Source organism: Pteropus alecto, unplaced genomic scaffold, assembly GCF_000325575.1.
Source record: "Pteropus alecto unplaced genomic scaffold, ASM32557v1 scaffold12, whole genome shotgun sequence".
In the NCBI taxonomy this organism is placed as follows: Eukaryota; Metazoa; Chordata; class Mammalia; order Chiroptera; family Pteropodidae; genus Pteropus; species Pteropus alecto.
This window is the reverse complement of record NW_006432669.1, coordinates 12,023,711-12,033,880: the sequence shown is the minus strand read 5'-3', so window position 1 is coordinate 12,033,880 and position 10,170 is coordinate 12,023,711. Positions and strand designations below refer to the sequence as shown.

The following is a 10,170-nucleotide window of genomic DNA, read 5'->3' as shown; positions in this document are numbered from 1 at the left end:
TCATTCAAGATGTCTGATTAGTAGCACTTCACTCAACATTGATTAAACTAGAAATCTATCCATGAAACAATATCAAAGTAGTACAATACAGTATATTGCAGGTGTTTATGTCACAATGTACCCACCTATTCTCACGATAAACACTTACTGAGCACCTTTGCTGGGACAGTATTTTAAGCAGCATAGACAAAAAAGAGGCACTGTAATAAATCTAACAAAGTAACCTCACAGGGTGATCTGATTGTAAATTCCTAACTGGGCAGGTCATGGTGAGTAATCTCATGCCAGGCATATAACTTGCTTAGTAAAAGGTTTATCTTTGCTTTAAGCGAGCCCTGTTCATTGCTCTTGTGCATCTAGGTTAACACATCTTTGAAATGCAAGAGTAATCCTCTTTTTCAGAGCCCTCAGAAGCATAACTACCCTTAAGAAAGCACATAAGTTTTTATTAACTATTCTGTAATCCAATCATAGATAGTAAACTCAATCATTAACTATCTTGTAATCTAATTCTCCTTCTTGCTTTCTCTCACCTTCATGTAATCTTCCTTACGGTTCCTTCTTTAATGCCAAAAGGATAAAAGGAACTGTAAAACTGTCATCCAGAAAAAGATGAAGGGATGAAAAAAGTACAAATTCATAGTTACAAAACAGTTATGGGAATTTAGAGTATATCATAGGGAATAGAGTCGCTATTATTGTAACATCTGTGTATGGTGCCCAATGGGTGCGAGAATCATCAGAGAATTACGTCACAAATTATATAAATGTCTAACCATTGTACTGTATACCTGAAACTAAGAGAAAATTGGAAAACGAACTGTCATTATCCATTATGGCAAGGATTTGAGATCTTGCTTCCTGGCATGTCTTCGGTTCAGCTCAAATAATCTCTTATAAAAATTCTCTACAGGTTTGGATGTTCTTAAGTCTATACTATCTATGTGGTCTTATTCAGTCACATGGCTACAACTACTACTTATATAATTTCCAAATTTATATTTTCCCCAAACTCCAGATTTGTATGTTTAACTGCCTACTCACCATTTCCATTTATGGGTCTAACCGCTATGTGGAACTTAATGTGGAACTCTTCAGTCATCGCCTCCATTCGCCCACCAACCTACTCCATTGTAAGTAGCTCCTCCTGCAGGTTTACCCAGCTCAATTAGTGGAAACTTTATTCTTACATTTACTTAGTAAATACCCTTGAACGTATTTTAGACTTCTCTTTCTTCCAACATTCCACGTCTCACCTAGACCCTGTTGGCTCTACCTTTAAACTATGTCCAGACTCTTACTGTTCTCCTTCCTTCCATTTCTACTACTGGCCTAAACCCCCATCATCTTTTACCTGCAATATGGCAAAAGCTCCCTAAATGCTGTCCTTAACCCCTGTAAACTATTCTCTGAAGTCAGCATGGTCCTGTTACAATGTAAATCTCTCCATGCTATTCCACCGCTCAGAACCCGCCTATATCTTTCCATCTCACACAGGTCCTCACAATGGTTGGCAGGGCCCAACATCTTCCTTTCCCGATCCTCTGCCCATCAGTGTCTGGTTTTATCTCCCGCTCTTCTCCCTTTCTATCACCTTTTTTCAGTCACATAGGCCTCCTTGCTTTTCCTGGAACACTCCAAATGCATTACCATTTTAGAGGACTTACATATGCTGTTCCCTCTACATGGAAAACAAGAGAGCCAAGCTCACTTTATGACGGAGGGACTGCCCCTGCCACTCTACATAAAGTAGCAATATTTCTCTTCTAACCCAACCCAAACTCTCTATTCTGGCTTTATTTTTCTCTATGACACTAACCATCCGGCATTCTATATATTTGCTTTTTTTTTTTTTTTTTTTTAATTGTCTGACTCTCTCCTTAGGCTCTCAGGACCATGTAGGAAGGTATTTTTATCTGCTTTGTTCCTGGCTTTACTCTAAAACAATGCTGGCATAGACTAAGTGCCCAATTAGCATTAACTGAATGAATGAACAGCTTAAAGGTGAAACTTTAGCTGTATCTGAAAAGAGAGAATTTAGATAGTAATAGAACGTATTTTCCTCCAGGTAAGTACAGATAAGAGCATTTTGAAAATATAAACACTACAGGAATGACTTAATGGATGGGGTGGAGGAAGGGAAATGGATATCAGAGGGAGATGATAGTCAAGGAAAAGGCAAACCTCGAGCAAAGAATGTTTTTTAAATACTTCTTGATAATTTTATAATAGTGAAAATATAAGAGTTTATTTTGTATATTTCATGAAAATATTCAGATGGAAATGGCAGTGTCCCAAAGCCACATCTATAAGGCGTATTGTTCCTATAGCACATAAGAGCCCAACCATTAGCAAAGATCGCTCATCTAAGAATCACCCATAGTACCCACCAGATGGAGGCTCAAGATTCTCTCCAGACCAAGTAGGCCCACTCTGATTTGAGTAAATCAGAGTGAACTGGTTACTCTTCTGTCGTGCAACCAGGCAACATTGGCTTTCTCCTTGCAGAGACACCCAAGAGGTCCTTAGGAGATAGGATTGGTGGTGTTTATTTTCCTGGTACACTTATTTTCCATGTGTAAAGAGAAAGAAAGAGAACAGTGAAGGCCGATCATAACTGTACTAACTACAGTTTTCCATTTTCTGTATCTGATGTTTCCATAACTAGGACCTTGCTGGTTAGGGTAGGGCTGCTCCTCTCTGGGTTATCAGATTTTAGAGATAGCAAAAAGACTCTTCCCAGAGCATGCCTTTCATATGCAAACTAACCATTCTAAAGCCTAACCTCTCCCACCCTTTTATCAGCTCTTAAAATGTGAGACACTACTCCCCAGTCCTGACTACCTCGAGGCTGGGTATCTGACAACTAGAAGCAACCTCAGTATCACCCCCAACTCCTTACCCGTGGAATTATATTCAAACCAGTGAATCCTAAACCTGATTAGCCTGCTTACTGAGCCTCACCCATTCCTTCCCTGGAAAACCAGAATAAAGGCTTTTCCAAAGCCCCCCTTGCTCTTTTTGCCTATGGTCAACCTCAGTGTTCTCTAGTGTGTCCCTGCGTGGCATGGCATGGCTCCTTCCTCTTGGGAACTGTGAGTAATAAAGTATTTTTTCAGAATAAGAACAAAATCCTGGGTGCATCTTAAAAACTATAATTTACTCTTCCTTATGCTTAAAAACTAAACTTTCTGCTCATACAATTATAATTTGATACAAATGTCCAAAGAAAAGTGAAACCTTTTCTTCTAATATTGTATTGGCTATAGAGAATATAACTCTCAGACTGTAACTCTTCCTAGCAGTGCTACAAGCCAACATAATTCCGAAGCTTGCTTCACTCAAAAGCTAGAATATTTTATCCAAGAATGTGCTCCGCAGTTATGCCAGCGTCTCTGTCGTCTTTTTCTTCACTTAGTCCTTGCTCCTTCTGTCACTGGCAGATTCATCTTTATTTAGCTCCACCTTCCTCATCTCGCCCCCTCCCACCACCCCCCTCAACCCAGCACCAGGGCGTCCTCTACAGTTCCACCTGTGATTGTTCTAGTGAGGCAGGAGTGGGTCCAGTGGTAAATCTGTTGAGATGAAGCCAACCCGAAATATATAGGCTTGCTAGGTAAACCAGGTATAGCCAAAAATGACCCGAACTACACAGCTTTGCACTGAGCCTGCCCAACAACTCTCTGGAGTCAGTAAAACTGAAAAGACATCTCCCGTCCTAAATTGCTATTTTAGTATGTAAACAGAGCATGGGTGGGTAGTTAGAGTGCTAGAGCTCCAGTATCTCATGAATTCGAATACATTTATGACTGAACTCCATCTCTTTTTTTAAATAAAAATCTAGACAAATGTCTTTACAGTGTAGAGTGCTGAATTTCAGCAATAATTAGATTTGTAAGTTACATTAATATTAAAAGGTTACTCTCACTAATGGTTTCCTCTTAATATGATAACAAAATGCCAAGATCCTTTTAAATCAGCCATGCAACATGACAATTGCCCTTTTCAGTGTAGGATTGCCAAGTCTCCACCTGTCAGGTTTTGCTTATGAAAGGCTGTTGTTATTTCAGATGCCTCCTGGAGCCTCGTCCCTCAGTTGCTCTATTTTTGATTGATCATTAGCAATCTGCCTAAAGAGATGCCAAACTCCTAGAAGGAAAGAAGTTGACAGGACAGCACAGCTTGGCAGGGGAGGGTGACTTCATTGTCTCGCCATAATCTGAATCATTTTAAACTGGAGCCTTAGAAAAATAGCTGAAACTACAGTATATAAATGAGTTCTACTCTGGCCTCTAAGAAGTAGATTTAAGACTGTATCCAATTTTCATTTTGACTGGGTGGTTTTGATTGAGCTGATATGAATAAAATTTGACAGAACTGACCGGTCTATTTTGGCTCAGTTGACAGATGGTTTGGATGTTGAAAGATAATTCATGAAGTTAAAACACAGCCTAGAGCTTAGTAAGTGCTCAATTAACATTAGCTATTAAAATGCTGGCTGCTATGAATTGCGGCTATGCATTTGGATTTCTCAAGACCCCTTCCAAACATAAATGAGATGTCTAGGTTATTTAACATATACTAGATTCTGAGACATCTAAAATGACCTAAATATGACCAGTCAGATGCCCGCTATTTCCTGAGTGGCTTCCATATACAAAGCAGAATGGTTTGAGATAGCAGAAAATGTGTCAGAAATAAAAACACAGCATCTACCATCAAAGTACACAAAAGTTAATTGCTACATAAAACTTCTTAGCCCCCCAAGTTTTATATCTATAATCTGCCCAGTGAAAAGAGGTCTGAGGAAACTTAAAATGCCATTATTTTCCTACCCCATAGAAAATTCTAATCTATTAGGGTTTAGTGTCATGCGCATGCACACACACACACACACACACACACACACACACACACACACCCCTACACAATGTGTTTTCCTCACTGACAAACTGGTATACTTATTTTTGACTTAAAATTTAAAGGATCATAACCTTTGGATATTACAGAGAACTGGATTCAAATTCCATTTCTGCTCTTTCTTCCCTTATATATAAAATGTGGATAATAATAACTTCCTCGAATGAGTGTTATGGGAATTCTGTGAAATGGGACGTATTCTAAAAGCCTAGGATAAGATGATGCACAGACTACGTGTGTAACAACTATATCGCTTTTCCCTGACTGCTTCCTTTTTCTTAAAGAATTCATCGTCTTTCCCTTTTTATTTAAATTTTTTTTTAACTTGTCAGATAAAATTCAGTGCTGAATCATAGTAATTATATTAACTTTGCCATATGTTATACTTCTCCGTGTCTCTGCACCAGGGTCCCTGGCCTGTTAGAAATTGGGCCACACAGCAGGAGGCGAGCAAGCATAGTCTCATCTGCATTTGCAGCTGCTCCCCTGTGCTAGCATCACCACCTCGGCTCCACCTCAGATCATCAGGCATTAGATTCTCATAGGAGCACCGGTCCCTGGTGCCAAAAAGGTTAGGGACCACTGCCTACACCATGAATGAACTGGTAAGGGTCCATAAAACCCTTGGAATATTTGTGTGTGTGTGTGTCATATGTATTTATTTGCATTATTCTAAAGAAAGGGCTTATAGCCTTCATCATAAAAGGTATTAATGTTGCAAAAAAGTTTAAGAAAACATGTTCAAAATAATTGTTGCCCTCCCATTTCTAGTACTATTTTATATCTTTGTTTAAATATCAGTTTTAGAATTTAGGCAGGGCATATATTAATAATTAATTAACTAATTAATGAATTAAATGTATAAATATCATCTTCACTCTTGTTCTATCAACTTCTCCTTTCTACTTACAAAGATCAGATCAACATGAAAAACACCCAGTATGGTTTGCCATTACCTCTACTTTTTTGCTTTTTTTTTTAACAACTATTAAAATTAAATATTAATTTAATGTTGACCATGGCTGGACACTGTTGTAGACATTGAAGATACTACAGTGAAGAAAACAAACGAAATCTTTCCCTTACTGAGCTTATATTCCAGTGGAAAAATCAATCAGTGAACAAGTAAATAAATAAATACCTTATCATACTCAATAGCAATAAGGGCCATGATGAAAAATAAAGCAGGGGAGGGTGTTGGGCAGTGTGTGTCTGGGTCAAGGGGCGATACCAAGGTCGTGATTTTAAATAAAGTGGTTCAGGAGGCCTCTCTGAAAAGGGAGGGAAGAAATGATGTGGACACCTGCAGGAAGAATTTTCTAGACAAAAAGGACTGTGAGTGCAAATACTTGGCAGCAGAACACACCTGGATGGGGTCCAGGAAAAGGGAGCTGGTCAGTGTGGCCAAAGCCAAGAGTGGAAGAGGTAGCAGGAGAGCTGGTTTCAGAGAAGGGCTGTGGTAAAACGGGCATATGGCTCACTGTTGGCTTTCGATCTGAATCGGATTGGATGTCCCGAAGGATGTTAGTGTAAGGGTGACTTGAACTGACTTGGGTTTTAAAAGAATTCATAAAATGCCAAATACCATTTGTATAGAATATTTTATAATCCATCTTCTTTCATGAAGTATTTGAAAAAATTTGTAATAAATAATAAAAAAGTTCTTCTGTTCTCTAGGGAGTAAATTGTGTAAATGACTGGAGATGAGAGGATGAATTCAATTGTTTATTATCTCTGCCTGGCTTTTTAAAAAAAATTGTGCCTGGAAAATAATTGGCAGTTAGTAAATGTTCATATACTTACTAAGTTGTTAAAAGTGTGAGTTTTAAAAACAATATTGACTTTTTTAATTTAGTGATTTTTTCTTTATCTTATACTTGATAATCTCTCAAACATTTGTTCCTCAACTGAAGTCAGGAGAATGTGCTGTTTCATTTCTGGAGCTGGATTATTTAGACCAGCGGTACCCAATTTTTTTGGCACCAAGGTCCGGTGCTCCTATGAAAATCTAATGCCTGATGATCTGAGGTGGAGCTGAGGCCTTGATGCTAGTGCTGGGGAGCGGCTGCAAATATAGATGAAGCTTTGCTTGCTCGCCTCCTGCTGTGCAGCCCAGTTCCTAACAGACCATGGACTGGTACCAGTCCATGACACCCGGGTTGGGGACCCCTGGTTTAGACCACCATAACAGAGGCAAGACTTTGTAACAAATCACAGATTAAGTTGGATAATAGAGGTAGTTCAAACCAGGGTGTACACTGCAGAGAAATTAAATCAGAGACAATTCAATGGAAAGAAAAACAACGAAAAACAAAGTCAAGCATTTGCACTAATTTGTTTTTAAAACCTTACCTGTAAAGCCAGGCCACTAGCTGCCTTTGAGCCACAATCCTTCGAGCCCAGGAAGCTGCTGCAGGTGCCCCATGGGCTGCTCAGGCAAATCAGCAGCTATGTCTGTAAGAAAGAAATGATGACAAATAAGCTCTAAAAGCTACAAATAATAATAATACGGAAGCCTACTAAAAACTATTCCATTCAGTGAATGTGATTAGTTTTCAAGGCAACTGTTGTTTTTAACTGTTGAAGCAGTACGTTTAGATTCATTTATTTATACTGTCATTGCTGTGTCTCTTGAGTTTTTATGTAGAAGAGAAACCAGGAAAGGATGATTATTTAAGACTTTTTAAAAACCTCTTTATGGCAAATTGCTTTGGGTCACTCAGTCAGTGTGAAAAATCAAAGCAACAAACAACAGGCCCATCTGATTTGGGTCTGCAGGATGTCAGAGTTTCGGGGCATGTAGCAGCAACATAGCACAAAACTGTGGACACATTTGTGAGATTTATGCCGTCATATTTATCAATCTCTATGTCAGAGAGCGATCATAACAAAAGAAGCCCCTGCGTCATATTTAACGGGACCTATTGCCAAAGATGTACTGACCAGGTGTTTCTTGTTTTGAAAGGTCAAAATATGTTAAGACTTTGAATAAAGCTGCCTTAAAGTCACTTAGAACACTGATAGACATAAGGTTATGCCCCTTCTTCCTGGTCAGATGATTCCAGAGATAGGAGAGCATTTTTCTAGTGCATGCTCCTGTACTTTTTAGGATTAAATCTTAAAAGTGGAGGCAAGACAACATGCTGTAGAAGAAATTTCCCAGAGCACATTAGGACTAGTTTTCCTGCAAGCCTACAGCAATAAACCAGCAAGCAGTTTTATTATGTCCTTTTTAACTATTCCTGGATGACTGCATTTAGCGTTAAAGGCTTCATCCAGGACCAGCCTCAGGGATCTATTTTGGGTACAAGAAGCATCCGGTTAGAGGTATCAGAGAAAAACAGGCATCCTTGATCTTTTCCAAAAGCATACACCATCCTCGTGAATGTACTTTTTGCTCAGCCATTATCTATAGCTTATTTAAAATAGAAATGGAAATGAATTTTCAAAATCCTCCATAAAAAATGAAAACAAGCAGCTACTGAAAATGTAATTAAAATCTCAACTTAAAAACCCCTCAAAGAACTCTGAAAGTTCGTAAGTTTAAAAACCAAACAAACAAAATCTAAGAGCCCATAGAATATGTTATATATTAGAGAACTAGTCTGCAGTGCTTCCTAAAACTCTCCTTAGGGAGTGGTACTAGGAGATGGTCTCTAGTCTAAAAGCATAGGGCAGAAGGTGTAATCTTTGCTGAAGGCTCAAACATATCTAAGGCACACAGAATTTATTCCCATTTACATGAAAATTTTCATGAAAAAAGCATTCCCCAAATTCATCGGAAAGGATAAAAGTAAAAATAGTTCAATAGAAAAATAGAGAAATGAAAGAGAGATTTATTTGAGTATTAAAAATACAACAAAGCTACACTAAAGAAGATCAAAACCACTACTACGATTAGTTCCATGGCAGAGTAGAGAAAGCCCAGAAGCAGATTTAAATATATGTAAATACTTGATGTATCATCGAGACTACATTTCAAATCAAGGGATAATGATCCAGTAAGTGGTGCTGGTACAGTGAAGTCTCCAGGTTGGAGAGAAGTCAGGTCCTTACATCTCACCCCGCTACACTAAGCTACATGTGCTCAAAAACACACACACAACAATACAGAGGAAAGGAAGGACTGGAGGGAAAGGACAGAATTCCTCAGCAAAACACCAAATATAGAAACCATAAACAGAACACATTCGACTACATAACTACATTAAATTTCATTGTTTCTCAAACAAATTAAAATAAATAATAAAAATAATGTGACAGATTTTTAAAAATTTTGTGACATATGCCTAAAGAGTTTATCTCTAATATAGAAAAAGTTTTACAGATTCATAAGCAAAACCTAAATACTCCATTAGAAAATGTATAAAGGGCATTTATTCATTCATCCATTCATTTAACAATTATTTGTAAAGCATCTAGGAACTACTATATGCCACCTGTTATCCAAATTTGACAGCAAAGAAAATACAAGCATAGATTGAAAAATAAACACAAAAAATGCCAGGGAAATATTACGGAAAATAAAAACATACACCTGGCACTGATATGAAGTGAGAACTATCTTGTACAGCATAGTTGGAGGTCTCTCATACTCTGATAATTAACAAAAGGTGAAACCAAACAGTCTATAAACACATTACTGGTATTCACAGAAATGCAAAAGAAAACATTACAATATAATTTCCTTCCTGATCAAATGAGCAATGATTGAAAAGAATTATAAAATCCAGTATTGGTCATGGTGCAAGAAAGTGTGTACTTGTATATGGAAGGTAAATTAACTTTCATGCAGATTCAAAACTTTCTGTAAGAAGAAAATAGGAAAATATGATGCAAAAGTGCCTCCTTAAAATTCTAAACAATAAAACAAAAATAACACGAAAAGTGTCGCAAGAAAAAAGCAAAATATTCTTATTCCTAACACCTTTGTAGAGCTTTTTAATTTTTTCTATAGTCTATTCCTCTTTTAAGTTAGTTGTTATTATAAAGCACATAAATTTTCATAGATTAGTTTTTTGACCTCGTATTTATGTTACACATTTTTCTATGTAGCATCATATCTATTATTTTATTAACTTAATACGATGCCAATGAATAGATATACATTTCCTCCCTGTTGAAATTCTAGATCTGTGGTAAATAGCTAACAGCAAAGCTGACAGTTCTACTTCTACTTCATCAGCCACATTCATACATAAAAATCAACAATATTCTAATAAGAGTTAACAATAATTTGGTTAAAAAAAT

The 10,170-nt window shown here is 37.5% G+C and overlaps 1 long non-coding RNA gene across 1 annotated transcript in view; it reads right to left on the bottom strand.

Annotated features, from left to right (window-relative positions):
• Nucleotides 1-7,373, bottom strand: part of LOC112476213 — a 106,860-nt gene extending 99,487 nt beyond the window's left edge. The window contains exon 1 of the long non-coding RNA XR_003044988.1: nucleotides 7,273-7,373. This is a non-coding gene — a long non-coding RNA (uncharacterized LOC112476213). The remainder of the gene's footprint in view (nucleotides 1-7,272) is intronic.
• Between the last annotated feature and the right edge of the window lie 2,797 nt (nucleotides 7,374-10,170).